The following is a 24,921-nucleotide window of genomic DNA, read 5'->3' as shown; positions in this document are numbered from 1 at the left end:
CAGGGTATTCCATGGCGAATGGATACGCCGACTCGGAGATGTTCGAGTCGCATTCACATCAAACACTTTCTTTTTCAATTAAAGCATGAAGTTATATCCACTTTACACTTCCACAGTGCGGTATCTTATGTATTACTCATTTTAGTGTTACATTTATTTAAACATTACGACGTAGCATGAATTTCTTACAGACGTGAAGGGCGTGACACAAAAAAAGCCAACAGAAAGTAACATTGTACACAGTAATTACTAACAAAGAGATAGAGGGGCTGGCCAGTACTTACCTCAGCTCAGTACAGCCGATAGAGACACAAAAAACAACCGAAAATTTAAGCTCCTAGCTTTCGGAATAAATGTTCCTTCATCAGGGAGGAGAGAGGGGAAAGAAAGGGAAGAAGGGAAAAAGGGAAATTTTCCATTAATTGTACACAGTAACATCGTCTGTATGCAATGAATTACAAAAAACACTTGGTTAGCCTACAGTAGATTGCACATAATGCTACGCGTAGCAATTCCATTCTGTATGTTTGACGTCCTGGCTTTTCTCAGAGAGTCGTTTCGTACACGTACGATCAATGTTCACTTCAGGGAAGACGTTCAAAGTGAACAGCTTGTGTTTGCTAACACTTCGCCCTCGCTGGATCGTACTTTGCTCGACCCTACAGAATACACATGCATCCACCATTTCCGAAGGGCATTCGAACAAGCTATTACGATATGAACATTTATGGGTAAACTTGTTCCTTAAGTGTCTCCACAAATAAAAATCTGGTGGATTAAGAACCATGGAACGTGGAGGCCAGACCAACCCATTTCCCTGGAAATGCTTCATTTAAATAGTTACACACATTCATTACATGGCGGTGCACCATCATGCTGAAACCATAGCTGTTGCCGAAGACCATGTGGAATGTATTCCAATGCTTCAGACAAAGTATTGCAAAGAAATGTACGATACATGGGCTCATTCAAATTGTCCACCAATCGATGAGGGATCAAAAGCACTCCTCCCACGATTACAAATCACAGATTCATGCCAAAGCGTGTCGGAAAAGCAGGTTCATGGATAATATGTGGGTTGTGTACCGACCAATAACAGTTGTTGTGCAGGTACAAAATACATTCACTGGTGAAGCTATATTCATCGGTCCATATCACGTTATTTATAAAATGTTCATTATCTTCTACTTGGTGCAAAAGCCAATCACAAAGTTGTACTTGTCGAATGCTGTCCTCTGTCCGCTGGTGTTGAGTTAACGTGTAATGACATGGATGCAGTTCCTCAACTTGCTCACGTTAAAACCAGTCTTTGAGATATCTGGAACAGCCTTGCAATGTCATGGGTACTTCGATGATTGAACGTGAATAAAACGTTCTCGGTTTTCAAGCAGCGTCAATTCGTATAAAATCCTGAGGTTTATATGACCATCTCCGCCATCGTCGCCAGTAGTTCATTGACTGCCGGGGCTGCTACAGTATCTCGCTTGTCTAGGCATGATGACATCATCAGCAGCCAATCAGATAGATCCAATGTGGCGCGCGCGTTAAGTCGACCCAGGCAGCTAGCGGAGCTAAAGTGTTGCTCCAGGCGACAGAAAACATTCTTATCGGTATGGCGCCTTGGGGAGTACCGTGCATCTTCTGCACGAGCAGCAGCAGAAGCTCGGTTTCGGATGCACCCAGCACCAAAAGCATATCGACGTATTCATCCTTTGCGTACTCCATCGAGAAGGTGCTCTATATGAGTTTGGCAGGGCCGGTCACGTTTGTGTACTGCGCTTTTCGTAGATACATGCACGCAGTTTAATGGCTCCTACTGACATATGATAGGTTATTGTAATGTGATAAAATGATGTCCTTCTTATAAACGACGAGAACTATGGAACGGAGGTCTAAAAAGTAGGAAATGAACCTTACAATGATTGAATAAAACGTTCCATGGTGGATTTCGGTTTGATGTCCCAGCAGCCTACTCACTACGACAGCTGGTACGGTAGTCTGGGGTGAGACACGTTCCTCCGTACAATCCGATGCGCCGACAGTGTTGCCATTTATTTCCAAATACACATGATCAGATTTTGCTAGGTGAACTTGTCTTGAATCTGAATTAGTGATCGCATGCCTACCTCTATGTGTGGCATTTTTTCTTCACTCTCTACGCTACAATATTGCATGCTCTACTGTGTAGATGCTTTTACCTTCTATTTCAGGTATTTCAACACGTTGTAGTAAAATGTAAGTCTCTGTCACGTGATTTCTTCTTTCCTCTAAGGTTTTGAATAAGTAAGTCTTCTTCCCTTTCATATATCAGGAGGGAGTGGAGAACGTTCTGGGCCGTGGCGGGACCGGCGCCAGTAGTATCTCTGACATGAGTACGATCGATTTCCTTGTACAGAGGTTTGTCTTGGGGTTTGGGTCAGCTCGGATGTAAGCGAGTGCCGACCGCGAGTAAGGGGGAACAACGCTTTGAGAACGGAAGGCGGCGGAGCGCGAGTTGGCGATTGGCTGGCGGGAAGAAGTGAAGACGGCGTGCCTGAGGCCGGGCGGCGGTTATCACTTGGTTATACTGGAGGCGGCGGGAGTTGCCCGGCGGTATGCATTCTCCTGCAACGACGTGAGCTGTGGATGTGCCCGCTTCCTTGGAGCGACACGCTGTTAAGGTCTTGCGAAGTGATGATTTTATATCTTTGCAAAATCGCCCCAGCATCAAAACACCAAGTTAAGTACTCTAATTACTCAGAGCGCTTAGTTAAATGTGATTGTGATTGCTCTTGGTATAGTAAGACGTTGCCGGACGCGTGATGTTATGTGTGTTCGATTTCATTTTATGCCTCTTACTAAGCGTGTGCACCGCTTCCACGTAATATTGATGTATTTGCACGATGTTATTTCATCAGCTATTATTAGCATGTGTTTAATTAGCTTACGATATCAGTTAATCCATGTCAATATGTCCTCTGCGGGCAACTTGAGATTTTATTTCTAAAGGTTACTGTGCTGAGCTTTGCAGGCTAACTTAAGGTGGCCAATATGTGTGTCATTAAGTTTTAGTAAGTGTCGGTTCTCTTGAGCCAGTTCATTTCCCACTCTTAGCCTTTGTTTCACTTAAAGAATGGACTTGCGAATAAAATTAGTTGTTATTTAGCCTTGATTTTATAATGTTAATTTACTGGTCAATCTTGACTGTTAAAAGTAAGGAAAGTTTTTTTGCCCTCCTGTTGTTGAGTTTGGTCAGTGTTTCAGTGAGCTGAGGCATCGGATTACAAGTTTGGCTTACAGGCGGTGGACTTCGCCTGAGCTCATGTGTTCCTCTTCGGTAGCGTTTGCTGGGTTCACATTTCCGTGGCCTACTCGATGTGGGGTTGCAAACGGAGCCACGTCTTGTTCGAAGTTAAGTGTTACTTCCCTCAGTCGGCTCCACCGTTCGTGGTTAAACTTTGGCCTTACAAGCTTCGGCCTTACTTCTGTTGTTACACATTTATGATTGTACAAAGTTGTAACTTTCTATGCCCTAAAAGCCCATCTTACAAGCCAATGGGAGTTTGAATGATTTTTTGGTTCGCCCTGCAAGGTTTCTAGTCTAGTAATTTGCAAGATTACCACCACAGTTACGTTTTAATAAACATGTTGTAAGTATTGGTGTTAAAATTGAGGCTGAGTGTCCACTGTTATTTTGCATGTAATGTTAAAGATTTGGAATTGAAAGGGTCTTAAATAATGTGTTTCAACTAGACTGTTAAAGTTATGGTCAAATTCAGCTTTGGTGGCATTTTTCAATGTATATGGGAGATCGTTGGCTAATGATTTATTAATTTCCTGGTGATTTTATATAATGAGTGTTTCATAAATAAAAAATAATAAAAATAAAAAATAATAAATAATAAACAAATAATTTGCAAAAACCTGAGTGGCGTCTGTCAATTTTTATGTGAGACTGTTTTGGGTCAGCCCTTCCACTCCTTTAGATTTAAAGTTTAAACAAAGCAGGTGTTAAGTAAAAACGTTCTACGTTCCATAATTTTCAGGCATAATGCAATAGCAGAATTGACTTAACGGTTGCCTTGTTTTGTATTGCATTCCTATAAAATTTAATTGCCTCCCAACGCCCACTATGTCCATGTTTACATTCACAATCTTTCGTTATACAACTGAACTTCCTTCTTCTGTCATAAATTGGCGTTAGTTCTTCACCATCGTCGGCTAAACGGAAAAGATATTTTTTTGAGAACGATTTAAGATCTGAGCATGCTTGATGGTAACAAAGACGTGTTCAGTAGGTTGCAGTGAGATCTACTACTGGCCATACAGATTACCTTCAACTACTCAAACCACAGCGGGGTAACTGGCAGCGATAGGATAGTGTATTACGTCGTTAGCCCTTTCTGTCACGAATTACTTTTTTCCTGAAAAAAATCATTACTTTGCCATCCAGTTCTTCGAATTATATTATTATTTTTCAGATGTAAAAGATATTCCGAGGTTCTCCCCAAGGGAAGATACAATGCGTCCCCAAGTGAGGACATTGTGTTCAAGTAGGTGCAGTATAAGTCGAAAACTCGAATTATTTTATTTAATTTTTATTTCATCAAAATACATAAATTATACAGAGCTTACTGAATGATTATATACATAAACTATGGTTTTATCCTTGTAAAGAACGATAATGAAATAAACAATTTTTTTCCTATCCAGACATAAGTGAATGTTACATTTTACACAATAAAATTAGGTTTTGCGTTTGCAACCCGGTTTCTTACACCGGTCAAATGATTTTTTGTCACTGACCACTGGAAGATGCCCAACGTTGTCCAAACTAACTTCAGCTTCTGGACGAACTTCTGAACTGGATCGTTATGAAGTACTTGAACTCTCACTAGTGGGACGCCCGCTCTTCCTGGCAGCTGAATGATCTATTTTTGTCAGTACTTTGACCACACTTGCCCTAGAGTGAAGTAAATCAAGTGTCTTATTGTTAGGAACACCTAATTCTGAAGCGTTTTTCTTGTACTCAGTCCAAGAATTTACACATGCAATATCAATTGCATGAATAAACATGGCTGTCGAAAATCGTGTTCGGTTTCAAAAGCAGCTAACTGCGTGTTGTCTTCGGATGCAAACCCCGCTAAATGCCCAATAGGGGTGGGTGTCGCCATGCCATGTCTGGACACACAGCACGTGAACAGACATCAGATTTACCAAACTGGACATTCAAAGCTACCTTCATGGCTGTTACGATTAGGATGGGTATTTTTCTTATTCAGATTTAGGTTGGCTGCGCTGTAACAAATTCGTACACAACAATAACATTCTCGCTGCTAATGCATTGTCGTTAGGATGGAAGGAGTGTTTCGTGATTATCTCAGTGTCACTTACAATGCACATAGCTGGCTTTTCGTCTAGGCTACTCAGCTTACAGTATACTGTAGGGTATAAAACGTATAACGTCTACCATCATTGTCCTCTTGTTCAAAATTATCACCGGGATCATCGGATAGATCGTCATTTTCAGATGAATGAAGAACCTCTATGACTTCTTTTTCTGTAAGTGGTCTTCGTCTACCTTAGAATCTGGACATTGTGAAAACACCGTAAGATTACTAAAAAGACAGCGAAATAACGTCATAAATTTCTGTGCTAATACAAACTTTCAGTCACAATGTCCCCATTGGAAAATATGTTTAAAGTTATAAATATGTCACTAACCTTTTGTTCTGAAAGTTACCATGAGTTTTCACCTTCAAGAATGCACCTTTCTACGCACAAATATTTTTTATTACTTCAACTCAGAAGATATTAAGCGGCTGATGGAAGGTACAAAGATTACTGGGAAGATTACACGTGACTGTGCGCATTGAATTTTGTTTTATGGTGCCACAGATTGGGAGAAGATGTCGACACCATTCTCAAATAAACTCTCTGCTTGCGACAATATGAGGACAAAAATGACAAACGGCAAAATTTTACGAAATTTAATATACTAAGCATATATTTAGTATGTCCTTATATGACGACGCCATGAACGAAAGGGTTGAAGATATTGATCGCCTGTGGCTTGCTGTAAACTGATAAACAAATGCAGATAATGGAAGAGTGGATTAGAGTTTACCTCATTCCCTGTAAACAGCTCGTGCAATGCCTGCCTGTTGGTAAACGACAGTTATCTCCTCTTATGTTTTACGAAGGAAATTCGCCAAAGCATTAGTCAACCCTTGAAATGTGTGCACTGGGCACTTTCAAGCACTGTAGGTGAGGGAGGACCAAGAATTCGGCACGCGGCCATTGCTGTTGCGTGAATGGATAGCTCACTCACCTGGCTGCACACTTTCCTACCGCCAAACCAGGTTGTTTGTGCGTGGCGCTGGGAGGAGACCCAGCCATCGTAGCCGGCCGTTGGCGCCGTGCGGTTTTAGGCGCTTCAGTCTGGAAACGCGCGACCGCTACGGTCGCAGGTTCGAGTCCTGCCTCGGGCATGGATGTGTGTGATTCCCTTAGGTTAGTTAGGTTTAAGTAGTTCTAAGTTCCAGGGGACTGGTGGCCTCAGATGTGAAGTCCCGTAGTGCTCAGATCCATTTTGAAGCATTTGAAACTGCCATTGTAGTTGACTGAGTAGACTACGGGGATATCAGACACCCATAGAAGATGGGATACTGCATTTACATGGCGATCCAGTATCGCTGCTTACGATTAAGTTTGATATTTCATATTTCCCAACAACATAGATCACAAACCAAACGAATTTTCAGTATTATTTCATTATTTTTGACACGCTGAAGACATCTTTATTCTGCAGGTTGGGGCAAGTAAAAGTGGCCCAGAGGAGTATATGATTAGAAGTGAATGTATGCATTTAACCACACCCCGTGACGCGTATACCCTCCACACCGTTTCAGAGCGAACTGCGGGATGTGTCAATGAGAGTGGAGCAGTGCAAAGTGGACAATGGTACTCACAGTGGAGTAGCGGATGTTCGGTATAGAAAGTTACATGTTAACAAAGTCGTGGAAAGAGTGTGGTCAGTTGTTTTCTGAGGAAGTTTGATAGTGTCAAAGTGCCAGCAAAATGTGGCAGCAACGAATGTAGCGTCAGACAGGATCTGTTACCGATCTATCCCTAATCCGATGGGGCCAATGACATCGCTATTTGATCCCCTCCCGCAAATCAACCAATCAAGTCAAAAGACGTTCCGAAACATTCCCGCACACCAGAAAATTGTGCCTGCAATTCACCAGAAAATGCTCCAGAGTGCAACCAAATTAACCCGACGCTTGTAGCACGAGACAGGCCTATCACGTCAGTTACCTGGACCTGCAACTCATCCCTACCGTGTATCTGTTCAAATGGTTCAAATGGCTCTGAGCACTATGGGACTTAACTGCTGTGGTCATCAGTCCCCCAGAACTTAGAACTACTTCAACAAACCTAAGGACAACTGACACATCCATGCCCGAGGCAGGATTCGAATCTGCGACCGTAGCGGTCACGCGGTTCCAGACTGTAGCGCCTAGAACCGCACGGCCACTCCGACCGGCGTGTATCTGTTGTACACGCATTGAAACCAGCAGATGCTCCTCAGTACCTATAGTTTTGTGAGTGGCTCTTCACTGAGATAACAATGAATGACTTGGACATAAATCTGTTCTATAAGTCTGACGAAGCTTGGGTCCACATGAGTGGTAATGTAAACTCACAGAATCACAGGTTCCGGGCTGCCGAGAATCCGCAGAACCTCCGCAAAACACCATTGCATGATCAGAAGTTTCTGTTATGGTGCGCAGTGTCCCATTATTGGTCCCATCTGGTTTCATCAAAAACCGACTTTGGCGCTCTACACTGCCAACATTTTGAAACCATTTGTATCGGCATTAACGGAGGAGGAAAAGCGAAACTTGGAGGACATTTACTCAATCCCCACAACTGACAGAGCTGTTACCAGAGGTCAGTCTGGTCGCGGCCCTAGCTGGCCACCCAGGATCTGTCTTCATGTAGGGACACCAAATATAAGGTGTATCACAACAACCCCCATAGTTTTCAAGAACTGTAACAGAACAATTCCAACAGTCCAGCTTTGATCCGTCTTCAGTAACTTGCTGACCAGGGCCCCAAAGTGTCAAGACGTGAATGGTCGTCACTTTCAACGTCTGCTATTGGCAGTTTAGTACTGTATTTCCTTTCCTCACCTGTGTTCCCTTATATCCTGGAACACTGTTCTCCGGGGCACTTTTGATGTGTCCCACCCCGACCATCTACATCTACGTAGATACTCGGGAATCAACCGAGTGGCGCGTGGCTGAAGAAATCCCGTACCACGATAAGCCATTTCCTTCCCTGTTCCTCACGCAAACAGAGCGAGGAAGAAACGAATGTCTATATGCCAGCGTATGAGCCCCAATTACTCGTATCTTGTCTTCGTGGTCCTTACTCGCAATTTGTTGGGGCAGTCAGCTTAAAATTCTGTTTCTCTAAATTTTTCTCAGTAGTGTCTCTCAAAAATAATTGTTGAAAACAATTCAAAGCCCAAGATCATAAAAAATATTTTTTTATTCAAGACAGCTGGTTTCAACAGTCTTAGCTGTCATCTTCAGGTCTTAAACATTTTTTGTAATAAAACTTGCTCCTTTTAAGCTGAGCCTCACGCAAAAGATGTCACTTGGATAACACTCAGAATATTATAAATGTTTGTCGTCGTTAAAATATTTAATAAGACACGGCACCTTTTCCAAAAGGCCATGTCCATATACATGTTCACCACAGACGCTCGTTACATCATACAAATACGGTACACCATACCACATCTATTTACATGTGCTGGGCAAGTACTAAAGAGTGCGAATCCATTTGCATTTAAACGCTTTACTTATTTTTCAATGTGTGTGACTTGACATTTGTATTGTTTCCAGTAAATAGCAATACGTACAGCATTTGTCTCATCGTAGCACGTCCATCACATCGCGATTATGGAGCAATGTGCGGTTCACACTTGCTTCTCGGGATGTGCGATAGCGGCGCGTTTCGTTTAATTCAAGTGTCAACTTCGCTTTGCAATGTTCCAAGCTGTAATTGACATATTGCTTTTCTACCAACGCCTTACATTTTGTGATTTTTTAACCTTATTGATTTCGTAAGAAATAATAGGGGGTTTCAATTAAAACAATAAGTTTGTGTTGAAAATAATATTTGCTGGTGTTTTAAAATGTCGTGTAGTATGTACTTTCCTGAACTCTTGCATTACGTAAATACACACGCATACACACACGTGAGAGACAGAGCAGAAGTCTAGGAAAATCACGGAAAATCTAAATCAGAATGGCTGGACATGGGTTTGAACCGTCGGCCTTCCTAATGCGAGTCCAGTGTGCTAATCAATGCACAACTTCGCTCTGTGGAAATGCATCATTGTCGCGGTAGGTGGCCCTGACTAATGAAAGTTCTACTGACCACTTCTGGTGTGTTCCTTGTGTGCTGCAGGCTGAGTGACTGACACAGCGTACTGTAAGCGCCAGAACGGTCCGGTATTGACGCCGAGAACAAACCGACGTGGTGTTCGTGAGCGACCAGCCAGATGGAAAAGTGTTTTGATGAGATAATTAATACACTGTATCACTTTTCTGTATGTTTTCGCAATATGCACGTATAGCCACAAGTATCAGGTCGCGAAAAAAATGACGATCATTGCACCAAAATAAAAAGTCTGTATTATTTATCAAAATACGTAAGGATTTCGAGTGTAAAACACAGTGGCACTAATGCCCTAACTTGATTGTTCTCTGACGTAATAATAAAAAGTATATGTGGCTTCGATTTTTGCACGACTGATATAACTTACAGGTTTAGGAGCACTTGTCATATTAGTTCGGAACTTCATAAAAACCAAATATACCGTTTACTTTATCAAAATATATAAAGAATTGCCCCGTAACATTACAAAAGTGACATGATACATTGTATTTTGTTGTGTTTATATTTTTTATTTCTACATTACGTAGTTATTTATTATGAAAATTTCCAGTGTAAGTGATAAAAAGCGTTGATGATCTTGACAAAATGTACCATTTTTATTATGGTCTGTTCTCTTCGTGTCAAAATGTAATTTACTGCCCAAACATGCTGTCACATGTATGTCCAAGATCTCAAGTAGTAAAAAGTCCATATTACGCAGTCGGTAACAACGATTATATTTATCTAGTGTAGAACGGGATGATTATTGTCTTTCCTCCTCCAACAGTGCATCGTGAAGTATTACTGAAAAACAGCTAAAACTGTCAGATGTACCACCAGTGTCGTAGCCCCAAACAGGCCTATGATCGATGTCAGTATCTTTATGTATCTTGGTAAGTATTACAGGCAATTTAGACCGAAATATTATTGTAGCATTATGTTTGAGAATCCACAGTAACGTTTAGTTGTCACATGAGACATATGCTAATATCTTTGTGACACTCGAAATATTCATCCTGTATGTTGTTATCTTCGTTCATCCTAAATTGATGCTTGTTTAGGTTTGCGTTTGTGTATAGTCTATTTTAGGCCTAGGACGAAATGTGAATTGCCTGCTGAACTTGCTATTTTAGCAAGCACACATATTTTTCCCGCTTGTAGAACAATTTATATGTGGTAATATTGTAAGCTACAGACTTCACGTATTCTCACAGATATTTTAGATGTGGAATTAATACTGTGACATTTCCCACAATCATTGTCTGTCTGTCTGTGTGTGTGTGTGTGTGTGTGTGTGTGTGTGTGTGTGTGTGTGTGTGTGCGCGCAAGCATGCTTCTTCATATTCGATAAATAGTGTGGGCAATTTGAATGTGGATCACTAGAGCCAACCTATACCAGTAATGTTAATAGGCTACCTTTACACGGGATAAATAATCGAATGCTTTTGCAAAGTTTAAATCATCTCGATACTTTTGAATGAAGTGTTAATTTAGATAGTGCAGTCCAGTTGAAGCTTACCAGTTAATTTGATAAAAACCACAAATGTGAAAATACTATGGTATTATCAATTGCTTTGCATATTTTTATAAATAATTTAGGTTTTTTGGGTACTTTTGAACAAGGCGCAAAATTAGAGCTTTTGAACATGTCGTCATTTTGGATGGTAACATCAGTGGGCCTGCAAAGCATATCTGTGCCTGTTTAGGCACTTGAATATTTTTAAATTTTCGTCCATGCCATGTTGCGTTTTTACTACTGCCATACTCCTCTTGTATGTGTGAATCTACCGCCACTGATTTCTTGGATTTTTCGGCAACTGCAGTACCTGCCAGCGACAGCTCTTGAATTGTGTACCAAATTTAGCACAGCCTTCTAACTATAGTTTTACTTTGGATTGTTCGTTGCTATAACGGAATCAGAGATGTCAAAAAATAGAGAATTGGATTCTCTTGCGACCGCTGGATGGCATACGTGGCGCCTCACAGTCCCGCTAAGTGTCTGTGACTGCTGCGGCGAAGAGTCTGCCGTCGCATTTTGTGTCTGTCGTGCGTCAGACACGAAACAGGAAACAAAGACATTTATGAGGTACATGATTTATTCAAGATGGTAGCGCACAAGTAAAAAAAAAAATGTTTCATATGGCTCTCAGCACTATGGGACTTAACATCTGAGGTCATCAGTCCCCTGGAACTGGGAACTACTTAAACCCAACTAACCTAAGGACATCACACACATCCATGCCCGAGGCACGATCAGAACCTGCTACCGTAGCCGTCGCAAACTGTATCCCGACAATCTGAGATAAACAGTGAAAATTTCAGCTAAGTGAAAAACACAATCAGAATCGTACCTACAAAAGCTGTGTAAATCTTCAAGTATACCGTTTTTGTAATTAGCATTTCGGTGTGATATATAAAAAAAGGTGCGAAACCTCACAGCAAGAGCTGGGGTAATTTTATGGAAAAACATATTGAAGGTGGAGCCACATATCTCGCCATTTGTTGTTGCATAGAGTACATTTTATTGTTTTACAACAATATTATAATTACAATATTTAAAAAATCCTGTTAAAAGAATAACAATGCTCACAATCATTTAAAAATTGGAACAGGCTCAATTCATTCTTAATAAACTTTAACAATTTTTGCCATTTTGAACAGGGCTTAAAACAAGGAATATACGTAAGACCCCAAATACAAGTAAGAAGTCACGCCAATTGGATGTTGCTACAAGCTAGGTCAACAAAGTGACTTTTACCATTAAAATAAATTACAAATGACTGCCATTAAAAGTACTGACAATTCTCAAGTATGGATGAAACCTTAAAGAAATAGACGTCCACCCAAAATACGGGAAGGATAACAAATCATCTTAAAGAAATAGACGTCCACCCAAAATACGGGAAGGATAACAAATCATGCCACTGACCGTGGCTATTGGAAGGCACTTAACAGCTTGTAAGCCTTAATAAAATCCCTTAAGCAATAAAATCGCAATCCCCCAAAATACAATGAAAAGCCGGGAAGGCATAAAATTTAAATGTGACTCACAGTTGGTACACACCAACAGACATTGCCAATGATCCTAACATAAATATACAATTGCCCAAAATGCCGGATAAACTGGGAAATACAGGTGACGGGTATCATGGCTGACAGGGCACAAGCAACAAGTTTGACAATGCGTGGAGTTAGCTAATGACTGGATAAAAGGAAAGTCTCAACAGTTGTTATTGATAAGTAAAAGGCTTTTAAAGTGAACGTGGTCCAGAAGTAGCAATAAGGGTGCAAGGTTTAATCGAGTAGTTAAGGAGTAGATACACTGAGGAGGAGCTTTGGGCTTGCAGAACATGCTTCAAACCTCATGCACTTACTGAATTTACCAAATAGGACCGATTAATAGTTCATGATTAATCGGCGACAATCCATCGTGGCACGTATCAAACGATCAACCACCTTGATGAGGCTGGTAGGGACACCGGATTCCTGGCAACCCAGACGTCGTGCGACGGCAGAAGTGTCGCCGCAGCAGAAAGAAAGCACGAGCCTGCTGTGGGCTCAGGGAGCAGGAACGCGTCGACCTCTGCTAAAACTACCCTGCCAACACACATCAGAAGGAACAGTAATATGCGCAAGTCACGCTACAGATGAGAAAGCGTAAGATGTGGGATATTTTAACTTATCCCAAAAGCGACTACACATGAAAGTTACTAGCTTAATACACCTTAAAATTACTTGTCAAGTACAAGACGAAATATCAGCGCCTGCCTGTGCATTGACTAAGGCTACTCATCTACAAAGAGTAGCTTGCATCCGACACAGATTATGCTACAAATTTAGTTTCGTCAGGTCAGTTTATAACAGAGAATATTATCACATTTGTTCAGAATATGGCCTGGAACAACAAATTCCCTTCAGTTACACTGACCGATGATCGTACACAAAATCCTTTGGAGACGCGTTAATATAAGAGATCCAATTGTACATTAACCCAGACGTGGCCTTACAATATCAAGTAACCAAAAAAATAAAACAACAACACTTTACTCAGGTGTGAAGGAGCCGTGACTTCCAGGATTCTAAGTCGGGGTGTTATTGCCTCCAGTTCGTATAGGCTATCTCCGAGGAGCCGTAAAATCTAAGCTTGCAGAATCGGCTGGAAGCCTGCCGATCAGGCTGCACACGACGTCTGCTGCCAGTTCTTAAGCGAGCCAGCAAGGCTTGCCTCCGACCGATTTAACCACTCGCGGCTTCTCACGTGCCCTCCAGGTAACTGCCTCAAAGAAGACCCGCCACCTCAAACAAGACCCGCCAAAACCAACTACGCAAGCCTCGACCAAAGGCCGTAGTGCGCCATGTATGATCAGACTGATGTCGGCAACCCAAGTAATTAGTGGCGCCAGCGGAGTGCCTTGACACCAAAATTAAAGCTGCCACGACACAGTGTGTTTCCATAAAAATTTCCTTTTTTCATTTACAGAGTTCCTCATATGTTCCAGGAAAGTGAATAGATTATTTATAATTATATATCCATGAATTAACAGAGTTCGTAAACTGTTATTGCTTGTTTCAGAGATTTTTTCTCGTGGTCTGGCACTGACCTGCAATTCAGTGCACATGGTAACACGCCACATCATACTCTCCTTTCTATGAAGAATGAGTAGTGGTACTTCCGTGATGTGTCACCTCTCATAGACAACATCATCACAACTCCACAGTGGCAGCGTCAATTAAGATTTAGATCGTACGATCATGTCTCATACATGGATTGACATTAATATCGATATTTTTTGTTAATTTAGTTATTTATTATGTCCAGATTTGACTCTTCATGTCCTCTCTCCCACTGGCACAGACATATATTTTACAGAACAGGAAAACGTGCGATTACATAACTGTGTGAGAATATGAGGGTGAACGAAATACAAAACAGAATTTTTGTTGTAGGAGCTTTTTTGTAAACGCGGCATTGTTGTTTTTGTTTCCAGTGGTAGTTCTCCACAGCTATAACGTTCTCACACCATTACTTTGGTCATAATTGCAATGTTAGAGTAAGAGGTACTGTCATCTCTTGCACAGCGCATTGTAATCAATAATTCGAAACTTTCAAATTACTTGTGGCACAGTTCAGGGCAACACCCTGAGAAATACTCACGTGTGCACATATCAAAAACACTTTTTTACGAGGACGAGAATGCAGTTCACACACTTCCGTCGAAGACCAGCATGACTAAAGAGAATATTTGGATGTTACTGAAAACGATCGTCGAGTAACAGTTGCTGAAACTGCTACTGGGATTGGCATAGGCTACGTTAGTGCTCACACGATCATTGTTGACAATCTTGGAATTCTGGAAGTGTCCAATAGTTGGGTGTTAACGCTCGACCCCACTCAGCTGCCCGAACTCAACAGAACATTCTTATGTAAAAACAATTACTGTGGATAAAAAATAAAGAAAAATAAAGAATAAAAGGCAAAAAATAAGAAAAAGGTGCCATCAGTACGAAAAATAACTTTTAAAGGCTGAGCTACTCTTCTTTTTCTTCTACTGCATTTTATTACAGTGTTTACTTTATTAACATTAGAATAATAAATATCAATGACGTATATCGTAGGAAGGATAGAATCAGAACATAGAAAGGTCAGAACAGTCATCGTTGAAGTTAAAGGCAAGAGTGTTAATATTAAGAGTGCAGCTTGAAGTCGATTCTTAAGCACAGAAGCGCTGGTAAGTGGAAAAAGTACATTGGAAATCCCCTAAGATGGAGAACTTATATGATGGTGTGGAAGAAGAATCGGGAATCAGTATGGACGTATTACATTCAATTTGACAGAGTTGTGGAAGACCTGCGCTCAAATAAACCAGAAAAAAATGTTGAAATGAGTGTGAATTCCTAAGGGTATTCCTGAGGCCATCGGCCCCTACACTTACACACTACTTAAACTAACTTACGCTAAGGACAACACATACAGCCATGCCTGAGGGAGGACTCGAAACTCCGGCGGGAGGTGCTGCGCGATTCGTGACATGGAGCGCCTAACTGCACGGCAATAAAGCAGAAGGCATAGCTTATGTTCCTTTGGAACTATCATTGGCGAAAGTGGAAACCAAACTACTATTCATGGTGTTTTGTAGAATCTATGAGATATAGATGTGGTACCGTCCAAAGATCTCAGTGCCACACCGCAGTCGGCAGCGTACATCTGTAGCCCCCGACGTTAGCGGTATCTCGCTGCAATCCGCTACTGTTAATGGAAGAGGCTGAAGAATACTGACCCTCTCTCTCCGCACAGCAATGTATCAGTGCCCTTAAGCAGAGGTCAATAATGACTCTCCCCAGTTTGTGACTTCAGATGAAGCACTCATCATCATCATCAACTATTACGAAAGAGTTCTTCAAGTCTCACTTGGAACTGTACTTTTGTAGACGTCAACATTTTACTTCAAAGGAAGAGTTGTTTAGGTGGTGCATCACATGATGCATATCTGGTGCATATCTGGTCATAACAGTAGACATACTATCAGACTTTCTGGAAACCATTATACGTAGTTTTGTAGATTTCAAGGATAGATAAGTGCGAGACTTATCGCACCACCTATTTAACGTCTCATGCAATAAAATTGCTGACAATAACTTTATATAGAAGAACAGAAAATAAAACTGAAGAGCTGGTAAATGACAGTTTGATTTTGTGAAAGAGAAGCAGTTCTGGCTTTGGGTGTGATGATGGAACCAAAATTTAACAAAAATTAAGACAAGACGTATCCATAGGATTTAATGACTGGGAAGAACGTTCAACAATGTACAATGCTGCAATATTTCAAATTCTGATAAATATAGCTATATAGAAGACGGATGATACACAATAAGTACAAGAACCAAGAGAGAGCAATATGAAAAGAAGACCAACAATCAAGAGCTCGAAATAAAAAAGAAAAGAAAGAAGAATTACAGTTTAACGTCTAATCGTCAACAAGGCACTTAGATACGGTCGACAAAAAAGGTGTACGACTGGGAGGGTTTCTTCGCTCCTGCTATTCAATCTGTACAGCAAAGAAGTACTGACAGTGATAGTTCTACAGCGACGTTAAAATTCAGGCTAGGAGAACCACAATGACAAGATTCGTCGATGACATTACTGTCTTCAATGAAAGTGATGAAGCATTACCAGACCTGCTGTATTGTTTGAACCGTCTAAAGATTGCAGAAAATGGACTGAGAGTAAACCGAAGAAAGTAATTCGGAGTTTCAGAAATGAGAGTAGCGATAAACTTAACATCAAAATTGGTGACCCCTAAGTATACGAAATCAAGGAGTTTCATTAGCACCAAAAATATACCTTAATATGAGGAAGAAATTTGTTAGAATGAACTGTGGGGAACAGCATAGTGTGATAATGAATCATGTACTGTCGGAACGCCAGAAAAGAAGAGAGAAATAAGAGAAACGTTATTCAAATGTTTGTGAATTCCTAAGGGAACAAACCGCTGAGTTCATCGGTCCCTAGACTTACATACTACCTAAACTAACTTACGCTAAGAACAACATACGCACACCCAGATCCGAGGGAGGACTCGAGCCTCTGGCGAGAAAGGGTGAAAATTTGTTGAATTGCTAAGGAATGAATAGATTCTCATAAGGAAAAGGGAAGACATGAAAGTTACGACGTCAGGGAATAACCTACATGCTACTGGAGCGAGCTGTAGAGCGTGAAAACTGCCGGGGAAGCCAGATATTGGAATTCATTCAGCCAATAATTAAAGTGTTCTGCAGCTGTTACTCTGAGATGAAGAGCTTTGCGAAACAGAGTAATTCGTGGTTGGTTGCAGCAAACAAGTCAAAAGACCGATGACTCCAAATGAAAAAAAGAATTTTACATATTCATGTGGGTTAATGATTATTAAGGCAACCGTGTAATCTTCAACAGTCGCATTTGCGGCAAGTATGTAACTTGTGTAATTCTCCTAATAAGGTGATAAATCATGAAATATTTCTTACTCCTTTTAATACAGAAGTATGCATAGACGTCAAGGGGTGGAGCTGTGCCAGTCTGGATTCTGGATTGTATAATTTTTCTGAAGTGAAAGGTAAGCAAAGTTAGACTGTGAAATATTTCCTTTTCCACCTTTGTGGGCAGGAGCTATCTCTCTGATCTAAATTTTGTAATATGTATACTGAAGTAACAGTTGTCATGGGATGCTTCCTCTGTCACTGTGTAGTGCAGAAACTGGATGTGGCATAAACCGAACAAGTCATTGGAAGTCCCCTGCAGAAACAATGAGCCATACTGCCTCTAAATCCATCCATAATTAAGAAGGAGTTGCAGGTGTAGGATTTTATACACATGACTGAACTCTCGACTATATCTCGTATATATTCGATGGGATTCATTTCGGGCGATCTGGGTGGCCAAATCATACGCTCGAACTGTCTACAGCAATTGTGGCACGGTGACATAGCGCATTGTCATCCATAAAAGATCCATCGCTGTTTGGGAACATGAAGTCCATCAACGGCTGCTAATGACCTCCAAGTAGTCGAACATAACCATTTTAAGTCAACGAGCGGTTCAGACGAAGCAGAGCACTCAATTCATTGCATGTAATGACAGCCCAGACCATTATGGAGTAATCACCAGCTTGCACATTGCCTTATTGAAAACTTTGTTCCATGGATTCGTGGGGGTCTGCGGGACATTCGAGCCCTACCATCAGCTCTTGCCGACTGAAATCGAAACTCGTCTAACCAGGCCATGGTTTTCCACTGTTCTAGTGTCCAACCGATATGGTCAGGAGCCCTGGAAAGGCGCTGCAGGTGATGTCGTGCTGTTTTCAAAGGCACTCGTGTCGGTCGTCTGCTGACATAGCGCATTAACGCCAGATTTCGCAGCACCGGCCTAAAGGATACGGTCGTCGTAAATCCCACTCTGATTTCTCCTGTTATCTCATGCACTGTTGCTTGTCTGTTTGCACTGAGAACTCTACGCAAACACCGCTGCTCTCAGTCGTTACGTGAAGGCCGCCGGCCACTGCGTTGTTCGTGGTGAGAGATAAAGCCTGAAATATTCTCGGAATTGTGGATCTCGGAATATTGAATTACCTAGCTATTTCAGGAATGGAATGTCCCAAGCGTCGAGCTCCAACTAGCATTCCGCGTTCAAAGTACGTTAATTGTCGTTGAGCGGCCATAATCGGATGGGAAACTTTTCATTTGAATCACCTAAGTACGAATGACATATCCGCCAATGTACTGCTTTTAAATACATTGCGTGTATGTGTGTATCACCTTCCCATGATTCTGGTCACCTCATTTTATTGCAGCATAAGGAAACTGATGCTAAAGTCGACATTAAGTATGCATTTTGCATTTAATCACAATATATAGAAAAAGTGTATATGGTCACTACATTTCTTATAAAGGTGCGTGGAAAGCTTTATATCAAAACTGAATTACTGACTGTTTCATGAGCTATGGGAATAGTTGCCGTGAACAGTAAAGGTACAGTGAACAATGTTCAAAATTAAATTATATTTTTCGGTCTAATCAACTGATAGAGCTCAAAATAATTCACGTGAACAAGCTAATTATTAAGAGAAGCTAGAGAAAAGACATTTTACCTGTATGGAATATGACACAGTTTGTCAAGTGCTGGTCGTTGAAATACAATCGATTTTGTGTGTTTCTATTACGTGTCACAATAAAATAACCATTTTTTTAGATAGCGACGTCTTTTATCTTCTGTGATTTATAGTGGACGTCAGATTTTCTTGCGTTTTTCTTAAGCGACAGCTACGGAGGCGGAATAATAGCTCAGATATTATTGGGGGTTTAGGATGAAATTGCATATGGCCATCTTTAAAGCGGAAACTGCCGTTCTCTACAGAATTTCGGAGAAAGTGAGAGAAAAATGAATAAGAACAAACGGGATAGCATTTATACCTCGACCCGAGCATCTACTGCTCGTCATTAACCTCAGTACTTAGTTCCCAAGAGTTCAGTGTTTCTTTATGAATCTCAGTGAATAAAGACGCATTAAAAGTTGCTGCGAGAGTAAACGGTACGCTGATTGCTGAATATAAGATCTCCTTAAGATACGCTTGGAATGAGGTATTGCACACAATTTTAAACAGCGTTTAGTCTTACTAAGACAATGTTCTTCATCATTAGCTACTATTTCAGCTATTTCTAACTTTGCCCTTTGCTAGCAAATTGTTAATGTGAATTTAGTAAAAAGGAGACGACATCACTGCGAACACTAAGTGCATTTATCCACGTCACGAATGATACGTACTTCTAGGCGCTGCTGGATGCACTCTATCTATATAAGAGTCGTTGTTGCGTTAATTTCTTTTCTCATGAAAGTAGGGGGTCTAGGCGGGTTGTACAACGAAGGGCCCATTGTTCACCTTTTGTTAACAATCCGGTTACTTTCCCTAGCTCCCCTTGTGTAGACAAACCGTTCACTTGAGTTTAGGACGTAATTAATGTCCCACAACTGTCGTTTTAAATATCCTAATTTCTAGTGCAGTTGCACATATGGTTACCCATGTGTTAGTTACTCACTAGGGGTAAGGTAGATACTGCCTACAGGAAAATTAAAGAAACCATTGTAGGTAAAAGAACCACTTGTATGAATATCAAGAGCTCAGATGGAAACCGAGTTCTAAGCAAAGAAGGGAAAGCAGAAAGGTGGAAGGAGTATATAGAGGGGTATATACAAGGGCGATGTACTTGAGGACAATATTATGGAAATGGAAGAGGATGTAGATGAATATGAAATGGGAGATACGATACTGCGTGAAGAGTTTGACAAAGCACTGAAAGACCTGAGTCGGAACAAGGCCCCCAGGGTAGACAACATTCCATTGGAACTACTGACGGCCTTGGGAGAGCCAGTCCTGACAAAACTCTACCATCTGGTGAGCAAGATGTATGAGACTGAAAGACCTGAGTCGGAACAAGGCCCCCAGGGTAGACAACATTCCATTGGAACTACTGACGGCCTTGGGAGAGCCAGTCCTGACAAAACTCTACCATCTGGTGAGCAAGATGTATGAGACAGGCGAAATAGCCTCAGACTTCAAGAAGAATGTAATAATTCCAATCCCAAAGAAAGCAGGTGTTGACCGATGTGAAAATTACCGAACTATCAGTTTAATAAGTCACAGCTGCAAAATACTAACGCGAATTCTTTACAGACGAATGGAAAAACTAGTAGAAGCCGACGTCGCGGTAGATCAGTTTGGATTCCGTATAAATGTTGGAACACGTGAGGCAATACTGTCCCTACGACTTACCTTCGAAGCTAGAATAAGGAAGGGCAAACCTACGTTTCTAGCATTTGTAGACTTAGAGAAAGCTTCTGACAATGTTGACTGGAATACTCTCTTTCAAATTATGTAGGTAGCAGGGGTAAAATACAGGGAGCGAAAGGCTATTTACAATTTGTACAGAAACCAGATGGCAGTTTAAGAGTCGAGGGACATTAAAGGGAAGCAGTGGTTGGGAAGGGAGTGAGACAGGGTTGTAGTCTCTCCCCGATGTTATTCAATCTGTATATTGAGCAAGCAGTGAAGGAAACAAATTCGGAGTAGGTATTAAAATCCATGGAGAAAAAATAAACATGTTGAGGTTCGCCTATGACATCGTAATTCTGTCTGAGACAGCAAAGGACTTGGAAGAGCAGTTGAACGGAATGGATAGTGTCTTGAAAGGAGGATATAAGATGAACATCAACAAAAGCAAAACGAGGATAATGGAATGTAGTCGAATTAAGTCGAATTAGAATAGGAAATGAGACACTTATGGTAGTAAAGGAGTTTTGCTATTTGGAGAGCAAAATAACTGAATATGGTCGAAGTAGAGACGATATAAAATGTAGACTGGCAATGGCAAGGAAAGCGTTTCTGAAGAAAAATGTGTTAACACCGAGTATAGATTTAAGTGTCAGGAAGTCATTTCTGAAAGTATTTGTATGGAGTGTAGCCATGTATGGAAGTGAAACATGGACGATAAATAGTTTGGACAAGAAGAGAATAGAAGCTTTCGAAATGTGGTGCTACAGAATAATTCTGAAGATTAGATGGGTAGATCAAATAATTAATGAGGAAGTATTGAAAAGGATTAGGGAGAAGAGAAGTTTGTGGCAGAACTTGACCAGAAGAAGGGATCGGTTGGTAGGACATGTTCTGAGGCATCAAGGGATCACCATTTTAGTATTGGAGGGCAGCGTAGAGGGTAAAAATCGTAGAGGGAGACCAAGAGATGACTACACTAAGCAGATTCAGAAGGATGTAGGTTGCAGTAGGTATTGGGAGATGAAGAAGCTTGCACAAGATAGAGTAGCATGGAGAGCTGCATCAAACCAGTCTCAGGACTGAAGACCACAACAACAACAACAAGTTACTGTTGAAATGCTTTTAGACTAAAGAGAAAGCTGTCATCGTAAAGATGGTAATTTATTACCCAAAGCTGGCGTCCTTCGCACCCCACTGGTGCAGTGTGCTACTGTTGTGTGTTAATATAATAACACTTGGTGCCTTCCTCCTGAGTATGATATCCCAAATAATGGCCACTAGCGCAACCTCACCTTAAGTAAATAATCACCTGTCACACCACCCTACAAGCAAAAGGTTGTTTGTTGCTGTGAACACAAAGACAGAGACTCATTGAGTAGCCTGGCAAAACTGGATGGCACTTGCTGCTTACAGTGCCCTCCTACACCTCACCCACTAAACACCCTGAGGCAGATAAGGAAGCTGGCACGCATCTGTCCAGCCCTGTAGCCATACCTTTATGAGATCCTTCCATATATATCATGATTAAACGAATAACGATGGCTTTGACCACATCCTTGTGAAATTTCCTTTATAAATCTTCATTTATCCCAACACATCTATTGTGCAATATGTATTAAAACAAGTAAATACTACAGGGCACCTACCACACATTCTGTTTGAGCTGTGAGCCATTTTTTTTTTTTTAACTTGAGCCAGAGAAATGTATTTATGAATCGACAACGCTGTTTTATGACATCAGTCATGTTGAGTTTCTGTCCTATCCCAATCCAAAATACTGATCGAGAAAAAAATATTTAAAAAATGTATTAAAAAATGTTTGTCTGTGTGCCTCTGTATGATCCTTGTAGGGATTCCTTGTGAACGCTGAGTCAGGTATAAAATGGTGGTGGTGTTGCTGCTGTGGTGGTGTATATCGCGCATACAAGAGGTTTGCATAAATGTAGTGGTAGTTATTATTAGAAACAAACCCCGAATTGTAGTGTTACAGCATCTAGGTGATGTGGCTATAGCTTTTGCAGCCACTTTCCTGCTACACATACGTCAACCTGCCAGTTGTTAGTGGATGGATTACATTCCCTTTAAATTATTTCATATTAATCTGAACCCAATATATTCTTCTGCTGCAGCTCTCTGCTAGGTAGTTGTACAGCAGTTAACGTTGTGGTAATAGTGTACATACTTTTTCGTTCTGTTTATGTGCAGTAGTTAGATTCATGTATGCTGTGGCCTACTACCAGTCCCTGTACCACCAATCACCACTTTCCACACTGGTCTCCCTGCAATTCATTACTGAATTCCTGTAGACAACGCCACTACCTGCAAACATCCTGCATCTAAACAAATACCATGCAATACATCGTATGGAGCATGTCAGAAAGTATGTCATGCCAGTAATATCAGCCATACTCGCATCCCATCCAGGTGGACTGATTGAATCAAAGCTGATTGTCTGTGTACATCCATAAATCCCTAATTCACCCTTATGTTTCAGGAACAAATATATCATTTAGCATTATTTGTGTGTGTGTGTGTGTGTGTGTGTGTGTGTGTGTGTGTGTGTGTGTGTGTGTGTATGTGTGTATGATATATATACATATATATACAAGATGAATATAAAAATAGGAAATTATAATTTTTTACAAATTTCTGTATGTGATTAAGAAATACCCAGTCCTCCAGCAGAGTAGTGGAGTCAAATGTGTGTAACATAGGTTTTCCACATAGTTTCTACATTTCTGTTATTCCTATTTTTTTAAACTACACTAATGTTATGTGTGGTACTCCCTCCCACCTACAACAAATGTACCATTAAAACTAGTCTTCCACACCATATGTATACATATAGATCCCATACTGATTTCTGAAATGTAGTTTGCATATGATGAATAATTAGATATCCACTCACTTCTGTGATTAACAAATGTTCTGTTAAAACTACTGTCTCCTATGGTATATACATATATACCAACGGCCTTGCTACAGTGGTAACACCAGTCCCTATCAGATCACCAAAGTTAAGCACCGCCAGGCTGGACTAGCGCTTGAGTAGTAGCAGAGCACTGTTGGCAAGCAGGTTACACTCAGCCCTTGCGAGGCAAACCCAGAAGCTACATCATTGAGATGTAGCGGCTCCAGTCTCGGAAACGAACTTACGGCCGAAAGAGCAGTGTGCTGATCACATGCCCCTCCATATCTGCATCCAGTGGCGTCTAAGGGCTGAGGATGACATGGCAGCTGGTCTGTATCAGTACCGTTGGGTGTTCATGGCCTGTCTGGAAGGAGGTTAGTTTAGTTTTATATATCCAAATCCCACACACCCCTACATGACAGGTGAACCGTAAACTTACTACTGGTTCACCACAGGTTAATAATCTCAATTAATACACAAAATGTAAAGTGGAAGAAGATGCCAAGAAATAACTGGTGAAATTACATACAATTTTCAATAACATTCTTTATTCAAATTTGGTGCAAGAGTTTAGGATATTTTTTTTAAAAAAAGACCAACAATCATTCAACAAATAATTCACAATTGTCGATAGGAAAGAACTTTTAAATTATTAAAGTATTATAAAAAAAATTCCACGCCAGTAAAAGGCAAGTACAGGCAAGCAATTTAACGTATACAATGCGACGCTGTATAATATTTCACGTTCACTCCATTCATTAAATGGTACAGAATCTAACTTGTCTGCAATATATAAAGACAATCCTGTTTACAAAATTTCTCAAAATAGATAAACCAAAACACATGACCCATGCAGACGGGGGGGGGGGGGGGGGGGCGGGGGTTCCAAAATACATAAAAAAAACAAATGTTTCATATTTCTGCCAGCTAACTTACGGCAAACACACATGCTCGCCAGGTAGGACTTGCGAACTTTTACAACATTCTCCTTTCGAGGCAACAATGTCTACCCATAATGAAATGGCAAACTATTTCATGGCAGGAAAACACACTAATAACCAACTACCTGTGTAAAACACATAAGCACGTTGAGTAAAAGCCTTAAAAGGTATTGAATTGTACAAACACACAACAGTTTTTGCTGATTAGAAACAATATAAAAAATCCAGTACGGCGTACATTAACAACCTTAGTTATTATAGCCAAATATGAATACTGTGTAAAACACAAAGTTACAGCTTCCAGATGAGCATGAATTGGTTATGAAATTGGCTA

The sequence above is a fragment of the Schistocerca gregaria genome, chromosome 2 (assembly GCF_023897955.1).
Source record: "Schistocerca gregaria isolate iqSchGreg1 chromosome 2, iqSchGreg1.2, whole genome shotgun sequence".
Lineage (NCBI taxonomy): Eukaryota > Metazoa > Arthropoda > Insecta > Orthoptera > Acrididae > Schistocerca > Schistocerca gregaria.
Note: the sequence above shows the minus strand (reverse complement) of the source record.